The following is a 21,126-nucleotide window of genomic DNA, read 5'->3' on the forward strand; positions in this document are numbered from 1 at the left end:
TAACAATCCCATGGCATAGTTTAGGAAAGGGGAACCCTCAGCCCACTAGCTGTTGTGGAATTACACATACCAGCATGCCCAGCAACAGTTTTACCATGTTCAGGAAGCAAAACTGTTGCAAAGGCATGCTGGGCTGTGTAGTTCCACAGCAGTTAGAGGGCCTTAGGATCCCCATCCCTGCTCAAAGCTCTTGTAGGACTTCACCTTCCAGCATTCTCTGCCACCAAATGGCAGGGAGTGCTGGGCTGTGTAGTTCCACAACAGCTGGTGTGAAATGTTTTGTGAATCGTGATTTTATCATTCAAGGAACTTAGGGTTTTTTTTGTTTGTTTCAGGTATCCTACAAAATTACAAACAACTGTCTATCAAGTACAAGGATCACACCAAAAGAATTAAGTTTTCAAGTTTTATTAAATTCAAAACAGATTGTGAAAATTTCTATTATCAATAATAAACTTTAAAAAAAAATTAAAAAAATGGTGTGTCTTTATTGTAAAACTAAATTGATTTTGGGGTGGACAGTGTTACAAGTAGGGTTAGGACACAGCACTACACGGGGGGGAGGGCCACATTGCTAGTAAGCCATCATGGTAGAAGGGGGGAGTCAGCGCCACTTTCCACTGTAGAGGGGTTTAGGGTCTTCTAGAACATCCAGCGGAAACCTACGGAATAGAAAAATGTTTAATGACAAGGTATAACAGTGTGTTTCATTCCACTTTCCAAAGAAGGGTCCAGGAACGCAGAATTGGTAAATTTAAAAATCATAAGTATCACAACATTGGTGGGTTAAGGTGCAGCATCTCACCTGAAGGGTACTCCTGGTCATACCGCAGTGAGGGGGGGACACATCTGTGTGCCATCAGGGAAGAAGGGGGGACAGTCAGCGCAACATTCAGCTGGAGATGTGTTCAGGTATTCAAGAACATTCCAGAGAAACCTGCGGAAGAGAAAAGTGTATTTAATAAAAAGGTATTGCAGTGTGTTTTCCATCCAACAGCAAAAGTGGGGCCTCAGGAAAGCGACATTGGTTAAAAAAATACTGCATACCTCCCAACAGGTATCCGTTTGGATGGTCGACCATGTTAAGACCACTATTGACTGACCATGCCTTGGTCAACATGGATGACACATGACAGATTGACACATGAAAGGGTCAAAGTGGCACAGTGCATTACATATTTCTCTCCGTTTGATAGCAACTAAACCTCAGATTCTTTCTGAGATAATAATGCTGTTTATGCTAATAAAATCCAGGATTTAGTACACAATGTAACAACAAAATGAATAGCTAGTGTGAACGGGCGGCAGCACATCTGGGGGAGGTGCTTTGGTACAGGCATACAGTGACCTCAGCGGGAATGAATACTAATGAGAGATCAATGGGGGAGGTGCATAAGCCTGCATTGAGTTGCATACTGTAGTGTAGGGAGCTGCATAGACTGTGAACAATACAGTGTAAATAGCACCTCATCATACCATGACATAGAATACTGTAGAAGAGAAAAAAAATTCAGATGTAAAGGGAAGAAGCGACACACCAAATAACTTTATTGAATTAAAAAATAATAAATAAGTACATAAAAAAATAATAATTGCGCACCCTGCTGGGTATCGAACCCGGGGGTGCATGCATTGCAGGCAGACACTGTATTCGTTAGGCCACAGCCAACCGTGGTTACAGTAAGCACCCCTGGTGTATATGTGATGTGTTTTGTCTGATTTGCGTTTAAAAAAAATGTTGGTTTGAACCTGCCAAGCGTGGCGGCACAGCAATGGACACCATCTGGAGGTCAAATTAATGAGATAGAGACCCAGTGGCACAGTGCATTACATATTTCTCACCGTTTGATAGCAACTAAACCTCAGATTCTTTCCGAGATAATAATGCTGTTTATAAAATCCAGGATTTAGTACACAATGTAACAACAAAATTAATTGAGTGAACAGGGTGGCAGCGTGGCATTGTATTTAGTAGAAAGGGATTTTTTTTTAATAAAGGGAAGTGATTAATGGTTCTTTATTGTCACAAGAAATGTCAGCCAATCAGCAGGCGGCGCTAGGAAGGGTCCGTTGGCTATTTGAGGCATGCGCTGTACAGTTTAGGAAAAGCAACATCCGGTGGACAGAAAGTAGAAAGCACATTACAATTATAACATGACGTTACATTTATAATGCAACTTATAATGGGACTTATAACGCAAAGAGCTGGCACGAATTGTATGGTGCCAGCTACGCAGTACGCAGCAACGATATATGAGGACACATCTGTGTGTTTTATATATATATATATATATATGGTGAGTAGAAGGCGGCACTCAGGAGGCTTTCACAAACGTAGAAAACGTGCTTTAATGTGCGTCAACGTTTCGGGAGTCACACTCCCTTCCTCAGGACACAGCAAAACAAGTGACAAATAGTGCAAAAACGTTACTTAAATACCTTACCATCCCCTGGCTCGTCCACCTCCGTCACGGCCAGCGGCGTCCCGGTCCACGGAGCCCGCACTTCCGGATTCGGCTATGCCCGCCCCTTCCGAGTGATGTCACTCCGTTGCCGGGCGGCGCGGCAGCGGGGAGGGCACACACGAGCAGGAAACGCGCGTTGTCATGGGGATATATCACTATAGAAACGAGACATAACAAAATAAACATAAACAAAAGTGCCAATACACCCACGAACGTGGATATTCATATAATAAAACATCAGATTCTTAAAACCCATGGTGCCTAAGACACACACTGCTTTCGCCATGTGTGAAATGAATGAAAATACACATCATTAATAAATATACAGATAGGGAAAAACGAAATGTTAAAAACATCAAAACACATGCTGCTGTCATTAGTGTAATCAACTCGCTATTAGGCTAACATATGGAAAAGCAAACCTCAGGCCACCGGTCCTATACCCTTAATGTACGGCCTAAATAGGGGAGAGTCTCTCACGGATACACAGGCCACTGTAAATAGACCCCAAAGGGTACTGTCGAGCAAAGAGATATATTGTAACTTCTCCTACAAAAGATGTTTTAGTGCAGTATTTTGATGTACTGCAAATGACTCATTACATATTGAAGCTCAGGGAGTACGAGTACTCCCCTTCATCCAGTTTAACACAAATATGTCTCCTGTCTCATAGAAAGCAGCTCAAGCTTAAATATTCATTTAGACCGCGAGGATGGATCGTATCCAACTTATGGATCCATCTCGCCTCCAATTGCAGTAGTTTTTTAGCTCGATTGCCCCCTTGTAATGAATCTGGGACCTGGTCCACTATTTTATAGCTAACAGAGGCAAGACTGTGGCGCATCTGTGCAAAATGGCGCGCCACAGGTTGTTCACTGCTCCCTGATGCCAATGCTGCCCTGATCGCAGACCTGTGTTGGGCCATCCGTTCTTTAAACACAGGTCTGCGATCAGGGCAGCATTGGCATCAGGGAGCAGTGAACAACCTGTGGCGCGCCATTTTGCACAGATGCGCCACAGTCTTGCCTCTGTTGGCTATAAAATAGTGGACCAGGTCCCTGATTCATTACGAGGGGGCAATCGAGCTAAAAAACTGCTGCAATTGGAGGCGAGATGGATCCATAAGTTGGATACGATACATCCTCGCGGTCTAAATGAATATTTAAACTTGAGCTGCTTTCTATGAGACAGGAGACATATTTGTGTTAAACTGGATGAAGGGGAGTACTCGTACTCCCTGAGCTTCAATATGTAACGAGTCATTTGCAGTACATCAAAATACTGCACTAAAACATCTTTTGTAGGAGAAGTTACAATATATCTCTTTGCTAGACAGTACCCTTTGGGGTCTATTTACAGTGGCCTGTGTATCCGTGAGAGACTCTCCCCTATTTAGGCCGTACATTAAGGGTATAGGACCGGTGGCCTGAGGTTTGCTTTTCCATATGTTAGCCTAATAGCGAGTTGATTACACTAATGACAGCAGCATGTGTTTTGATGTTTTTAACATTTCGTTTTTCTCTATCTGTATATTTATTAATGATGTGTATTTTCATTCATTTCACACATGGCGAAAGCAGTGTGTGTCTTAGGCACCATGGGTTTTAAGAATCTGATGTTTTATTATATGAATATCCACGTTAGTGGGTGTATTGGTACCTTTGTTTATGTTTATTTTGTTATGTCTCATTTCTATAGTGATATATCCCCATGACAACGCGTGTTTCCTGCTCGTGTGGGCCCTCCCCGCGGCCGCGTCGCCCGGCAACGGAGTGACGTCACTCAGAAGGGGCGGGCATAGCCGAATCCGGAAGTGCGGGCTCCGTGGACCGGGATGCCGCTGGCCGTGACGGAGGTGGACGAGCCAGGGGATGGTAAGGTATTTAAGTAACGTTTTTGCACTATTTGTCACTTGTTTTGCTGTGTCCTGAGGAAGGGAGTGTGACTCCCGAAACGTTGACGCACATTAAAGCACGTTTTCTACGTTTGTGAAAGCCTCCTGAGTGCCGCCTTCTACTCACCATATACAGAGCCACTTTGCTCAGGGAGGGCACCGGAGCGGATACCCTGCGGGAACGAGGAGTGCCAGACCCAATAGTGTGTTTTATATATATATATATATATATATATATATATATATAGAACTAGCGGAGATAAGGGCGCCTATTTAGTGTTTAAATATTAATATAAAGTGAACCAAGTGGTAATGTATGGACATCACTTATCTGGTACACACATTGTCTTCGGTCAAAAACAGGATGTGTCCGTTGCTATACACGGCTTGATAAGCTTGAATTTTTGTTCTATTCTGTACGCTTGAATTTTCACCATTTGTTTTTATTTTGTTCTTATATGTTGTATTAAATTATGTGAAAAACCTTTAGATAATCCCTGCTGGTGGATTTTTTACTTGAGGATCTGCTTATCCTTAAGGTTTTTTAGATACAACTACTATTTATGGTGAAACATGTTTTGAAAAAACTGTATGCGCTATGTTATTTCTGTTCTATTTTTGTTTCCACATATGCACATTGGTCATGTGACCGAAGACAATGTGTGTACCAGATAAGTGATGTCCATACATTACCACTTAATTCACTTTATATTAATATTTAAACACTAAATAGGCGCCCTTATCTCCGCTATTTCTATTTTCACCTTGTATATGTGCCATCCAAGCACATATCACATTGTTTAAGGTTGCTGCCATCCACTAACTAGATTAGTGTTATTTTTACCTTTTTTTTTTATATACACCTTTTCACATAATCACGTGCACTTATATTGCTCACCTAAAAGTTACTTGTGCGCCCCTGGATCTATTGGTTAATTATATATATATATATATATATATATATATATATATATATATATATATATATAATTACAGATTCAATATATTTCACTTTTAAACAAAGAAGGCTGATGGGTTTTATGCCACACTCTTTGTGTGGACCTTACTTACATTCATAGGGATACCTGCAGACCAGCTATCAGCTAAAGTAAAATAACAGCCCTCTTAAGACTGAATCAGTGCCCTCACTAATCGGTTTATTGGTGTAACAATCCAAGCCACTCCTGCAGAAGTCTCATGTACTAGGATCACATTATCACATGGCAGTACGGCTGGTATAGCAATACTGACTCACAGCACCGAAGTCATGGGTTCAATTCCCACCATGGCCCTAACTTTGTAGAGTTTGTATATTTTCCCCATACTTGTGTGGGTTTCCTCCGGGTACTCCAGTTTCCTCCCACAATCCAAAAATATACTGGTAGGTTAATTGGCTCCCAACAAAATTAACCTTAGCATGAATGTGTGTGCGTGTACATGTGGTAGGGAATATAGATTGTAAGCTCCACTTGGGCAGGGACTGATGTGAATGGACAATTATTCTCTGTAAAGCGCTGCGGAATATGTGTGCGCTATATAAATAACTGTTAATAAATAAATAATTATCACACAATGAGGTCCATTCAATTCAGCACGGTTTGAATAGCACCAGGAAGGAGCTCCCGGTGCTATTCAATTCAGTGCGCTGTTATGACGGAGAAGGCCGGTTCTCGCGGACTAAACTGGGTGTTTAGTTGCGAGAACAGTAATTCTCTAAATTAAGTGCCCGGCCCAATGCTGTTTCCACCGCGCTAAGGGCAGAAAACAGCATTGTGCCAGTACTTTTGTGGGATTTCTGGGGTGCGAGTAGAAATACTTTCATCGGACATCACAATGTGCTGTCTTTAAATAACTCTGGGAGCTTCCTCCCGTTGCTATTCAATTTGCTGAATTTTATTGACCCCAAAGAACCCAGGGAACTCACACCGCTGTAATAATATAGGCATTTTATTTAATAAGCCTTGGAAGTTGATAAAGTGGACAGAGATAAGGTACTAGCCAATCAGCTCCTAAATGCCATGTCACAGGCTGAGTTTGAAAAATGACAGTTAAGAGTTGACTGGCTGGTACTTTTATCTCCAGCCAAGGCTTAATAAATAGACACCTAGGTTTGGTGATTTAAGACCTCTCATGAAAAGGGTAAATTCTGAAGAAAATAAATGTGCATAAAACCTGCACTATATTATTGTGGTCACTTAACCCCAAAACAGAATTGTGATTCTTTAATCCAAAAAAGCAGCTTTACGGTAGACTTACCATTGTTAAATCTCTTTCTGCAAGGTACACTGGGTTCCACAGGGAATACATTGGGGGTGTAGAGATGGATCTTGATCCAGGCACCAAAAGGTTTAAGCTTTAGCTGTCCCAAGATGCATTGGGGCCTCCTCTAAAACCCCCCACCTCCAGGCACTGTGAGCTCAGTTTCGTTAACCAGTCCAATGCAGGAGCAGGTAAAAGAGAAGGCAGATGTTAGTCACGTACAACCACATTCTCACGACAGGAGAAGGGACCAGCGACTAATGCCATACAAACCCATAGAACCTAGGTGCGTCAGGGCAGGTGCCCTGTGGAACCCAGTGTACCTTACAGAAAGAGATTTAACAATGGTAAGGCTACCATAAATCTCCTTTTCTGCAGCAGAGTACACTGTGTTCCACAGGAAATACATTGGGGATGTCCCAAAGTGGTTCCTTAGCGGGTATGAGAACCCGGCGTCCAAAGGAAGCATCCTGGTAGGCAGAAGTATCAAAGGCATAGAACCTAATGAACGTGTTCACTGAGGACCACGTAGCCGCCTTTCACAAGTGTTCTGCGGATGTGCCACGGCTGGCCACCCAAGAGAGTCCAACAGACCGAGTGGAATGGGCTTTAATAGCAGCAGGAGCTGGAGGTCCAGCCTGTGCATAAGCTTGTGCAATCACTATTCTAATCCATCTGGCCATGGTTTGCTTAGTCGCAGGCCAGGTACGTTTGTAAAAACCAAAAAGAACAAAAAGGGACTCTGACATCCTGATAGAGGCAGTCCTCTCAACGTATATACGGAGAGCCAGTACAACATCAAAATACTGCTCTTTGTAGGACAAACCAGAAGAGATGAAGGCCGGAACCGAACTGCCCATTCACGGTGAAATATCAGAAAGGGTGGACGACAGGACAAAGCGCCTCGGTCCGACACCCTCCTAGCAGAGGCAATAGCCAGTAGGAACAGCACCTTGACCGTGAGCCATTTAAGGTCCACTGACTCAAGAGGTTCAAATGGAGACTCTTGCAGGGCATTCAGAACAGACAGATCCCATGGAGTCACAGGAGGGATTTAAGAAGGTTGAATTCGTAAAAGACCCTGAGTGAAAGTATGTATGTCAGGAATCAGGGGCAAACGCAGGATTTATAAGGGGAGGTTTCCGTGTGTGTGTTGCTATGTTGTTGCTGCATATAGCAGCATTTACTAGCACACAGCGATACCTATGCATCACGGTATGCCACGCTCATTCGCAGTTAATGGATAGCAGGAACATGCGTCCCACTTTATGAATGACGCAATGTGGCAAGACCATAGCAGGACACATCTATATACAGTATATAGATATATATGTATGTATTATATATGTATACGTATGTCACTCAAATGGTGCAGTACTCCTTTTATAAATGGCATTGAAACACTGACTTATACAACAGTACTGCAGTGGATGTTGTTTGTATGCTAGTACTGCAGCACCATTTGAGTGACTTGTACTATGAACCCTATGTGACAGCGCCCAGCTAGGTGAAGGTTTTTAAGAGGAAGTACCATACATTTGGCACATGCAGATATATATATATATATATATATATATATATACATACACACCAACACACACACATATTTTATATATATATATATATATATATATATATATATATATAAAATCCCCTAGAGAGTAAGAAAGAGACACTATAGATAGATAGAAACCCCCTAGAGAGAGATAGAGACTATAGATAGACAGACAGAAACCAAGAGAGAGGGGGGTGGATAGATCGAGAGAGAGAGATGGACAGAGAGAGAGGGGGGGGGGGATAGATGGAGAGAGGTGGACAGAGAGAGAGGGGGGGGGGACAGAGAGAGAGAGAGAGAGATGGAGCGAGAAACTGTAGATAGATCATACACAAAGCCAAACTTACTCTTCCTCTGTAGGATCCAAGCTCCTGAGTGTGCCCTCTGGAATTCCCTGTGTCGGGTCTCTCCCCCGCGCTTCGTGCTCCTGCCTCTGAGCTGCATGCCTGACGTCAGCTCAGTATTCAGTTTATGCTCTCAGGGATGACTTCTTGCACTGTGGACAGCACAAATGGAGATGGGGGCATCTAGAGGCACCCGGAAGAACTGCACTCGGCAGTGACACTGATACTGTTGCTCTCTTGTCAGCGTCCGGCCAGCTCATAACAGCTGTCCTCGGGTCACAAATGCAAATAGAGTGTCTGCCGGCCAGCACTGATCAGGGGAGGTTTCTGGGTACTCAGAAACCCCCCCTGCGTGAGCTACTGGGAATAGACAATTTTTCTCTGAAACCATACCAACAAGGCAGGGATATGAACCTTGAGGGAGGTTAGATGAAGGCCTAAGTCCAGGCCTTGTTGTAGAAAAGCCAGAAGTCTGGAAGTACTGAATTCATAAGCCTCATAATTCTTAGCAGCACAACATGTGAAGTAAGAATTCCAGACCCTATAATAAATCCGCGCAGATGCCAGTTTGCGGGCCTTCAGCATACGTTGGATGACCGCCTCGGAGAATCCTTTGGCCCTCAAGAGTGAAGCTTCAAGAGCAATGCAATCAAAGCCAGTCTGGCCAGGTCTGGATAGACACAAGGGCCCTGAACGAGGAGGTCTGGGCATTTAGGAAGTAGAAGAGGACTCCCTATCGATAGACCTTGCAGGTCTGAGAACCAATGCCGTCTGGGCCATACTGGAGCGAATAGAAGTAGTATTCCTCCTACTTGTTTGAATTTCCGTAGTGCCCTGGGCAGGAGTGACACTGGAGGGAACACGTAGGGCAGCTGAAAGTTACATGGAATTGCCAGTGCATCCACGAACGCTGCATGAGGATCCCTGGTTCTTGATCCGAAGACCGGAACTTTGTGATTGTTTAGAGACGCCTTCAGGTCTACATCTGGTAGGCCCCACTTGTTCACTAGTTCTGTATCAGAGGCAGGGCGAGAGACAAAGCATTGAATACTGCCCGCAATTCCAGAATGTTTATCGGGAGGAGTGATTTTTCCATGGTCCATCTACCCTGGAAAGAGTGTTGCTCCAACACGCGCCCCAACCCCTCAGACTGGCGTCTGTAGTCAGTAGGACCCAGCTGGGGATCCAGAAGGGATGGCCCCTGCTCCACTGCTGGTACTGTAGCCACCAGGTCAGTGACAGACGAATCTCAGGAGTCAAGGAGATCATGTGAGGCCTGATCCGATGAGGCAGGCCATCCCACTTGGAAAGGATTAAACTCTTTAGAGGGCGGGAATGGAATTGAGCGTACTCTACCATGTCGAAAGCCGACACCAAGAAGCCTAGTACTTGCATCGCCGAGTGTATCGATACTCTTGGGCGAGAAAGGAAGTATCTATTTCTGTCCTGAAGTTTCAGGACCTTCTCTGGAGACAGCAACAGCCATTGACTGTGTGTGTCCGGTAGTGCCCCCAGGTGCACCATGCTCCGAGCAGGGACCAGTGAGAACTTCTTCCAGTTGATGAGCCACCCGTGGACTTGTAGGAAGTTTACCGTCAGTTGTAGATGACTGAGGAGGACATCGTGGGAGTTTGCCAGAATCAGCAAATCGTCCAGATACAGCAGGATCCTGACTCCCTGGCGACGGAGATGAGCCGCCATTCCGACCATAACCTTGGTGAAGATCCGAGGGACCGTGGCCAGTCCAAATGGCTGAGCCTGGAATTGATAGTGAAGGTTGCTAATAGCAAACCGCATATATTGCTGATGCAATATGGCAATAGGCATATGCAGGTAAGCATCTTGTATATCCAAGGATACCATATAGCTTCCGGGTTCCATGGCCAGTACAATTGAGTGCATTGTTTCCATACGGAACTTGGACACTCTCACAAACTTAACACAACAAGTTTAAACCAGCGCCCCAACTCAACAGTGCAGCTACAGATGTTAAGATGGTCCCCACCACCTTTAAAGTTCAATAATGTAATATACAATATTAACAGCTGTGCGCACCCTCTTAGATGCGGGAAAGATTAAGAAAAATATTTGTCACAATGTCCAAAATGTCTCTGTTTTATATCTGAAGGACCAAATTAATTAGTTCCAAATTCCTCGTTTCATCCGCAACAAAATGGAATCGACATCCGTATCCTGCTTTGTTTATCGACCCAATCTCTCGCCTAATGGGATAATAGCTCCGTATTTAACCCAGAAAAAGGGTATATATAGTGAAGAACAAGTTTTATTCAAGAAAAAGTTAAAAATACATATAGAAATCCACCATTAATCAGGCAGAGAAGCGTACCAGATTTACAGGGGTGTCAATAAATGCCCACCCAAACAAGCATAGTTATATGACACCGATACCTCCCAAATCCCTTGGGTGTCGTGTCTGTGTCTGGACCTGCAGTGTCCAAACGCTCGGTATCCTGGTCTGCTACAGTCTCCCCGATCAGCTCACCAACGCGTTTCTGCTCCCTTGGGAGCCTTTATCAAGGTGATACAAGGTTTTCTTTTAATTTTGGGTTAAATACGGAGCTATTATCCCATTAGGCGAGAGATTGGGTCAATAAACAAAGCAGGATATGGATGTCGATTCCATTTCGTGGTGGATTAAACAAGGAATTTTGAAGTAATTAATTGGTCCTCCAGATATAAAACAGACATTTTGGACATTGTGATGTATATTTTTCTTAATCTTTCCCGCATCTAAGAGGGTGCGCACAGCTGTTAATATTGTATATTACTCTCACAAACTTGTTCAGTGATTCAAGGTTGAGAATAGGCCAGAAAGACCCATCAGGTTTCGGGACTAGAAACAGGGTCGAGTAGTATCCTCTGCCACTCTGGGACAGAGGTACCGGCACTACTACTCCTGTATCCAGGAGGGAATGCACAACCATCTGTTAAGCTTGCGCCTTTAACGGATGTGAAGGGATAACCGTTGTGCAGAACTGGCGAGGGGGACGTCTCTTGAAAGAGATTGCGTACCCGTGAGAGGTAACTTCTTGCACCCATGCGTCTTAAGTGGTCATTAACCAGACCTGGATGAATTGTAGAAGTTGGCCCCCCACCCTGGGATCCCCCAGGGGGAGGCCTGTCCCATCATGCAGCAGGCTTGTCATGAGAAGCAGGCTGATGAGCAGCCCAGGATAGTTAGGCCTTGGGCTTAGTGGTTGTTGGAGCACGAGAGAATCTCTGGTATGCCTGACCTTCGCTTTCCCTTACGGCCGAAAGCAGGAAAAATAGGGTTTTAATTACCTACCGGTAAATCTTTTTCTCGTAGTCCGTAGAGGATACTGGGGTCCATTTAGTAACATGGGGTATAGACTGGTCCACTAGGAGCCATGGGCACTTTAAGAATTTGATAGTGTGGGATGGCTCCTCCCTCTATGCACCTCCTACCAGACTCTAGGAAACTGTGCCCAAGGAGACGGACATACTTTGCGAAGATAGATAAGGATAGTGGTGAGATTCCGGACCAGCACACACAACAAGAGGAAAGCCAAGCTAACCAACTTGAAACAGGAACAGCAACAGCTGAAGCATCATTACTTAACCAAGTAACAGTGCAGGAAGAACGAATCACTGGGCGGGCGCCCAGTATCCTTTACGGACTATGAGAAATGGATTTACCAGTAGGTAATTAAAATCCTATTTTATCTTACGTCCTAGAGGATACTGGGGTCCATTTAGTACCATGGGGATGTACCAAAGCTCCCAAACCGGTTGGGAGAGTGCTGAGGTTCCTGCAGAACTGATTGCCCAAACTGAAGGTCCTGAGAGGTCAAAGTATCGAACTTGTAGAACTTTGCAAACGTGTTCGAACCTGACCAAGTAGCTGCTTGGCAGAGCTGTAAAGCCAAGACACCCCTTAGCCCAGGAAGAACCCACCGACTTAGTAGAGTGGGCCTGTACAGATTTTGAACATGGCAAACTTGCCGTGGAATAAGCATGCTGGATAGTAAGTCTGATCAAGCATGCAATTGTCTGCTTTGAAGCAGGACACCCAATCTTATTGGGATCATAAAGAACAAACAGCGAGTCCGTCTTTCTGTGACGAGCTGTTCTTTTCACATACACCTTCAAAGCCCTCACGACATCCAAAGACTTTGAAGTAGCAGAGGTGTCGGTGACAACCGGAACCTCAATAGGTTGGTTGATGTTAAACGCAGGCAGCACCTTAGGAAGTAATTGCTGACGAGTTCTGAGTTCAGCTCTGTTGTCATTGAAAATTAAATAGGGACTTTTGTGAGACAAAGCCCCCAGCTCCGACACACGTCTTGCTGAAGCCAAGGCCAGAAGTGTGACGGTCTTCCACGTAAGATATTTTACGTCCACCTCCTGTAACGGCTCAAACCAGTCTGATTGGAGGAAATGCAGCACCACATCAAGATCCCAAGGAGCTATGGGAGGCACAAAGGGAGGATGGATGTGCAGAACACCTTTCAAGAACGTCTGGAACTCAGGGTAGAAACCAATTGTTTCTGAAAGAAAATGGACAAGGCCGAAATCTGGACTGTTAGAGAGTCCAGACGTAGGCCTACATCCACTCCTGCTTGTAGAAAAAGCAGGAAACGTCCTAGATGGAATTACACTGCAGAAATTTTTCTGCTCTCACACCAAGAGACGTATTTCTTCCAAATACGATGGTAATGCTTAGACATTACCCCCTTCCTGGCTTGGATCATAGTCGGGATAACCTTGTTAGGGATCCCTCTCCTGGCTAGAATCAGCTGTTCAACTTCCATGCCATCAAACGTAGCAGCGATAAGTCCTCATAGACGAACGGGCCCTGTTACAGAAGATCCTTGCGAAGAGGAAGAGGCCATGGATCTTCGAGGAGCATCTCCAGAAGGTCCGTGTACCAGGCCTTTCTTGGCCAGTTTGGAACAATTAGAACTGCTTGAACCTTTCCCTTTTTTTTCTCTTTAGAATTCTTGGGATCAGAGGAAGTGGAAGAAACACATACACCATCTGATAGACCCATGGAGTCATCAGGGCATCTACCGCCACTGCCTGTGGGTCTCTCGACCTGGAACAATACTGCTTGAGCTTCTTGTTGAGACGAGAGGCCATAATGTCGATCTGTGGATATCCCCATCGATTTGTCAAGCACCTGATCACTTCCGAGTGAAGGCCCCACTCCCCCAGGTGCAGTTCGTGTCCGCTGAGGAAGTCTGCTTCCCAGTTTTCTACTCCCGGAATAAAGACCGCTGACAACGCCACAGCGTTTCTCTCTGCCCAGAGGAGAATTCTTGACACCTCTGACATTGCTGCTCTGCTTTTCGTTCTGCTCTGTCGGTTTATGTACGTTATTGCAGTCACATTGTCCGACTGGACCTGAATGGCATGATCTTGAAGAAGATGTGAGGCCTGCAGAAGGGCGTTGTATATGGCCCTGAGTTCAGGAATGTTGATTGGAAGGACGACTTCCTGACTGGACCATCTTCCTTGAAACTGCACCCCGAGTGACTGCTCCCCAATCTCTGAGGCTTGTGTCTATGGTTAATAGAATCCAATTCTGAATTCCAAACCTCTGATCCTCGACGAGGTGAGAAGTCTGTAACCACCACAGAAGGGAGATCCTGGTTTTTGGCGACAGACGAGTCCTCTGGTGCATGTGAAGATGCGATCCGGACCATTTGTCCAACAGATCGAGCTGGAAGGGTCTTGCGTGAAACCTTCTGTATTGAAGAGCCTCGTAAGAGGCCACCATTTTCCCCAGAAGGCGAATGCATAGATGCACAGATATCCGGGTTGGCTTCAGGACATCCCGAACCATCGACTGGATCACTAATGCCTTTTCCAATGGAAGTAACACCTTCTGCTAGTCCGTATCCAGTATTATTTCCAGGAATGGGAGCCTCCGTGTTGGCTCTAGGTGAGATTTCGGAAGGTTCAGAATCCACCCATGATCCTGGAGAAGTTTGGTTGAGATAGCAATGCTGTCCTGCAACCTTTCCCTGGACAGTGCTTTTATCAGGAGATCGTCCAGGTATGGAATTATGTTCACTCCCTGCTTGCAGAGTAGACACATAATCTCTGACATCACTTTGGTGAACACCCTTGGTGCTGTGGAGAGACCAAATAGCAGGGCCTGGAACTGGTAGTGTCAGTCCTGCAGTGCAAACCATAGGTAAGCCTGATGAGACGGCCAGATTGGAATGTGAAGGTACGCATCCTTGATATCCAAAGACACTAGGAATTCCCCCTCCTCCAGACCTGAGATCACCGCTCTCAGAGACTCCATCTTGAATTTCAACACTTGTAAGTACGGGTTCAACGACTTGAGGTTCAAAATTGGTCTTACCAAACCGTCTGGTTTCAGTACTCCAAACAAGTTGGAATAGTATCCCTTGTTTAGCTGATGGGGTGGAACTGGAACAATGACATGAGTCTGTACCAGTTTTTGGATGGCATGTTGTAAAGCTATACTTGCCTCTTGTGAAACTGGGAAACCTGATATGGCGCCAGGCCCGGACACCCCCCAGGGGACGCCAGCGGCAAAGAAACCGATTTCAGATCCAGAAAGTGATCTTAACAGCAGCGCTGACCTTAAAGATATTTCTTCTCTCTCTTATTCTGACTTAGTCACTGCTATACAAACTACTATGGCACCTTTACTCCAGAAAGCTGTCACAGACATTACTGCACAACTTGGCCATCTCACTGAACGCATGGCAGTAGCTGAGATGCATATAGGGAGAAACATGGATGATATCCATAACATGGAGAAAACGGTGCGTACACTGGAACTTGATAACAGACGCCTTTCTGAGAAGCTAGATAATATTGAAAATAGGACCAGGCGAAACAATCTGAGGATCACTGGCTTGCCTGAATCCGTTAAGGGACAGCAATTAGAGCATTTTATTCGTAACATGCTCCCTAAATTGCTTAATACTGATTCAGCCTGCGCAGTCATGGTAATAGAGAGAGTCCACAGACTTGGTGAATTGAAACAGCAAACCCCACAGAAACCTAGAGTGGTCATATTCAAAACGTTGAATTATGGCCCTCATTCCGAGTTGATCGGTCGCAAGGCGATTTTAGCAGAGTTACACACGCTAAGCCGCCGCCTACTGGGAGTGAATCTTAGCTTCTTAAAATTGCGACCGATGTATTCGCAATATTGCGATTACTAACTACTTAGCAGTTTCTGAGTAGCTCCAGACTTACTCTGCCTGTGCGATCATTTCAGTGCTTGTCGTTCCTGGTTGACGTCACAAACACACCCAGCGTTCGCCCAGGCACTCCCACCGTTTCCCTGGCCACTCCTGCGTTTTTTCCGGAAACGGTAGCGTTTTCAGCCACACGCCCCTGAAACGCCGTGTTTCCGCCCAGTAACACCCATTTCCTGTCAATCACATTACGATCGCCGGAGCGAAGAAAAAGCCGTGAGTAAAAATACTTTCTTCATAGTAAAGTTACTTGGCGCAGTCGCAGTGCGAACATTGCGCATGCGTACTAAGCGGATTTTCACTGCGATGCGATGAAAAATACCGAGCGAACAACTCGGAATGAGGGCCTATATACACAAGCAAGCTTTATGGACTGCATCTCGAAAAGTTAACCCCTTTATCTGGGATGGCAATTCCCTACGTTTGTTTCAAGACTTCTCCGTGGAACTTTCTAGGGCTCGTCGGTCGTTTTCACCTGTGTGTACAGCCTTGGTTCAAGCAAACCATAAATTTATATGATGTTTCCTGCACGACTCAGAATCTTTACAGAATTGGGATTCCTGGATTTTACTAATGCTGCAGGTGCTGAAGCATATATGACAGAAGAAGCTGAGGAGACTGGGTCGAGAGACACTACAGACCCACCTATGGTCTGAATATACATGTGTTTATCCTTTAATTAGGATATTCTATTGTTGCCTTCTGTTTACATTGTTTGCTTTTTTGCAGTATTTCTATGTGCAAGATGTTCTGAGTAATAACTGTTCATAGATGTGCATTACAGTTAATAATCAGTATATTAGAGTGAGAGTTCATAGCTGACTTTTCTACTTTACTTTAAGTACCATTTTTCTTCATACTATACTTAACTAGCTAGTTGTATTTTATTTGTATTTTTCTTGGTGTTACTAAATTTAGTGAGCTTGGCAGGGGTTCCGGGGGCCATGCCGTCTTTCAGGCTCATGACTGTTTTGATATATCGCCTGTTATTTGCTGTCCTGGTGATGCAAATTCCAGGTTCTTTCGGGAAGTCTTCGTTGATTTTTCTATTTTCTGCTCGTCTTTTATGTTTTGGGTTTTTGTCTTTTGTCTAATCCCCCCCTTATGTTTTTGCCTATCCCCTTCCCTCCTTTTTCTTTATTTTTCCGTCAGTCTTCAATTATTTATCAATTATTGTTCTTTACTGATGTCTCTTAAAATAAGTTCACTTAATGTAAGGAGCATCCATACCCCAGCTAAGCGTAAAAGACTAATGACGTACCTTAAAAAAAAGAAGTCAATATTATATGTTTACAGGAAACACATTTAATGCCAAACGAAGTGAAAAAAATTACAAATGTTGAACTGGGGGTAAATTTACTAAGGTGGGAGATTTTTAGAATTGGTGATGTTGCCCATGGCAACCAATCAGATTCCACTTACCATTTATCTAGATGCTTCTAGCAGATAATAGATATAATCTGATTGGTTGCTATGGGCAACATCACCAGTTCTAAAAATCTCCCACTTTAGTAAATTTACCCCCTGGTGTCTATTAGGATCTGCATCATTTAATACTAAATCATGTGGTGTGGCAATCCTAGTGAAGAGATTTTGAATGTTTTAGTGGATCATTATGTTGATCCTCAGGGTAGATATATTATTTTAGGAATAACTGTGGCTGATCTTGCGTTTACTATTTGTAATGTTTATGCACCTACCCAGTATAAAAAAGCTTTTTTTATTGAACTCATAACAAAGTTGCACAATTATGATCAATCCAAATTAATACTATGTGGTGATCTAAATTTAGTGTCTTCTCAATTTTTGGATAGATCCCCTCCACCAAACAGATTACTTTCATTACCGAAGATAGGAGTTCCTTTTCTTAGTAAAACCTTTAATCTGGTTGACACGTGGCGGGCTCTTAACCCCGCAGAAAAGGATTTTATTTGTCTTTCGCTAACACATAACACATGGTCAAGGATTGATTACATATTGATAGCGATGCATATTTTTCCGAAGGTTATATCTATTACGATTGATCCCCCACTTTTGTCTGATCATGGCCTAGTTAGTATGGTATTAAGTGTTGGTAAGTCTACTGTTTCCAAACCCATGTGGAAATTTCTGTCTCATTTGTATCAGTCTCAAAGCCTACGTGATAAACTCTTGTCAGTATGGACTGATTATAGTTCTTTGAATGCTGAAATGGCTCTCTAATCCCCCTATTTTTTGGCAATCTGCAAAGGCAGTAATTCGTGGAGAGGTAATAGCATTTATTGCAAATAATAGAAAACAGCAGAAACATACTTACCTGGAATTACAAAATAGGTTGTCTAGCGCCTTCCAATTGTTTAAATTACACCCTTTTTCTGAGAATAAATTTAAGTATCAGGATGCCAAACTGCATTATAACGAGTTTCTTCAGGTTAATGGGGACAAATATCTCTTCATGTACATTCTAAATTTTATAAATTTGGGTATTAGATAGGAAGACTCCTCACCACCGTATTGCAAGGGTCTAGGCCAGAAATGGTTGTTCACCCTCTTTTCAAACCAGACTGTTTGCTGACTGAATCTGATGTTCAAATTGTTGATGTGATGAGAAATTTCTTTGAAAATCTTTATTCATCTTCGAGGTTGGTCCAGAATGAGTCAATTTGAGATGATACCTCTACTTCTTCACCTCTTTCTTCTACTATCTCTTCTCACACTTATTGGGATTCACTGTCTCTACCTCAACTTCCTGACTCGTTAGATCAACGATTGATTGAACCTATCTCCATTAAGGAAGTGTCTTGGGCTATTGGGAAACTAAAATTAGCTAAAGCACCGGGTCCAGACGGTTTCTCAAACAAATTTTATAATTTATTGGGCCCACATATCGAAAAATCGTTAATGGACTGTTATAATACTATTATTAATTAAGGTTCCCTTCCCTTGTATTTTTCAGATGCTTTCATTAGTGTGTTACAAAAACCGGGCCATGATTTAACTTTACCGGGTTCGTATAGACCAATCTCTCTGCTAAAACAGGATTTTAATACCTACCGGTAAATCCTTTTCTCCTAGTCCGTAGAGGATGCTGGGGTCCACTTCATGACCATGGGGGTATAGACGGTTCCGCAGGAGCCATGGGCACTTTAAGACTTTTCAAAGAGTTTGAACTGGCTCCTCCCTCTATGCCCCTCCTCCAGACCTGCCGCACAACATGGCATTCGACAGAACACACGCCAACAGGCATGAACCAATTACAGCAACATGCTGAAAACTAATATAACACAACTTGTGTAACTCTAATAAACAAAACTGCAGGTAAAGTACGCACTGGGTCGGGCGCCCAGCATTCTCTACGGATTAGGAGAAAAGGATTTACTGGAATGTATTAAAATCCTGTTTTCTCATACGTCCTAGAGGATGCTGGGGTCCATTTCATGACCATGGGGTTTATACCAAAGCTCCAGTACGGGTGGGAGAGTGCGGATGACCCTGCAGCACCGATTGACCAAACTTTAGGTCCTCATCGGCCAAAGTGTCAAACTTATAAAATTTAGCAAAAGTGTTTGACCCTGACCAAGTAGCTGCTCGGCAAAGTTGTAAAGCCGAAACCCCCCGGGCAGCCGCCCAGGACGAGCCCACCTTCCTGGTAGAATGGGCCTTCACCGACTTCGGTAACGGCAATCCAGCCATGGAATGAGCGTGCTGAATCGTACCTCTGATCCAGCACGCAATAGTCTGCGTGGAAGCAGGACACCCAATCTTGTTGGGAGCATACAGGACAAACAGAGCCTCTGTTTTCCGTATCCGAGCTGTTCTAGCGACATAAATCTTCAAAGCCCTAACCACATGTAGAGACTTTGACTCAGTGAACGTGTCAGTAGCCACTGGCACCACAATTGGTTGGTTTATGTGGAAAGATGAAACCACCTTTGGAAGAAAATGTTGGCGAGTTCTCAACTTCGCCCTATCCTTATGGAAGATCAGGTAAGGGCGCTTGTGAGACAAGGCCCCCAACTCAGACACCCGCCTTGCGGATGCTAAGGTCAAAAGCATCACCACTTTCCAAGTGAGAAACTTCCACTCTATCTCCTGGAGAGGTTAAAACCAACTCGATTGAAGGAACTGCAACACCACATTAAGGTCCCATGGTGCTACTGGAGGCACAAATGGAGGTTGGATGTGTAGAACCCCTTTCACGAAGGTCTGTACTTCTGGAAGAGAAGCCAATTGTCTTTGAAAGAAAACTGATAAGGACGAAATCTGGACCTTGATTGACCCCAATCTAACCCGCATCCACACCAGCCTGCAGAAAATGGAGAAAACGTCCCAACTCAAACTCTTCCGTAGGAGCCTTCTTGGATTCACACCAAGAAATGTATTTTCTCCAAATATGGTGGTAATGTTTAGACGTTACTCCCTTCCTGGCCTGAATAAGAGTGGGAATGACTTCCTTGGGAATACCCTTTCGGGCTAGGATCCGGCGCTCAACAGCCATGCCGTCAAACGTAGCCGCGGTAAGTCTTGATACACGCACGGCCCCTGCTGTAGAAGGTCCTCGCGAAGAGAAAGAGGCTGAGGATCTTCTATGAGCAACTCCTGAAGATCTGGGTACCAAGCCCTCCTTGGCCAGTCTGGGGCAATGAAGATTGCGCGAACTCTTGTTCTTCTTATTATCCGGAGAACTTTTGGGATCAGTGGAAGTGGAGGGAAGACATAATACACCGACCGGAATATCCACTGGGCCACCAGTGCATCCACTGCTATTGCTTGAGGGTCTCTCGACCTGGAACAATATCTCTGAAGCTTCTTGTTGAGATGATATGCCATCATGTCTAATTGAGGAACACCCAAGAGACTTGTCACCTCTGCGAAGACTTCTTGGTGTTGGCCCCACTTTCCTGGATGGAGATCGTGTCTGCTGAGGAAGTCTGCTTCCCAGTTGTCCACTCCCGGAATGAAAATCACCGACAGAGCTCTGACATATCTTTCTGCCCAGAGGAGAATCCTTGACACCTCTTCCATTGCTGCTCTGCTTTTCGTTCCGCCTTGCCTGTTTATGTACTCGACTGCTGTTACATTGTCCGACTGGATCTGCACGGGAAGATCTTGAAGAAGATGTACTGCTTGTAGAAGGCCATTGTAGATGGCTCTCAATTCCAGAACGTTTATGTGAAGGCAGGCTTCCTGACTTGACCATTTTCCTTGGAAGCTTTCCCCCTGAGTGACAGCTCCCCAGCTTCTGAGACTTGCATCCATGGTTACCAGGACCCAGTCCTGAATCCCGAACCTGCGTCCCTCCAATAGGTGAGAACTGTGTAGCCACCACAGGAGCGAAATCCTGGTTTTTGACGACAGGATTATCTTCCGGATGCATGTGTACGTGGGATCCGAACCACTTGTC

At 44.5% G+C, this 21,126-nt stretch overlaps 1 long non-coding RNA gene across 1 annotated transcript in view; it reads right to left on the reverse strand.

Moving 5' to 3' along the window:
* Positions 1-483: 483 nt before the first annotated feature.
* LOC134911617 (uncharacterized) overlaps positions 484-21,126 on the reverse strand; it is a 45,025-nt gene continuing 24,382 nt past the window's right edge. Inside the window, exons 2-3 of the long non-coding RNA XR_010176714.1 lie at positions 806-937; positions 484-662 (exon numbers count right to left, since the gene is read on the reverse strand). This is a non-coding gene — a long non-coding RNA (uncharacterized LOC134911617). The remainder of the gene's footprint in view (positions 663-805; positions 938-21,126) is intronic.

The sequence above is a fragment of the Pseudophryne corroboree genome, chromosome 4, assembly GCF_028390025.1.
Source record: "Pseudophryne corroboree isolate aPseCor3 chromosome 4, aPseCor3.hap2, whole genome shotgun sequence".
Classification (NCBI taxonomy): Eukaryota; Metazoa; Chordata; class Amphibia; order Anura; family Myobatrachidae; genus Pseudophryne; species Pseudophryne corroboree.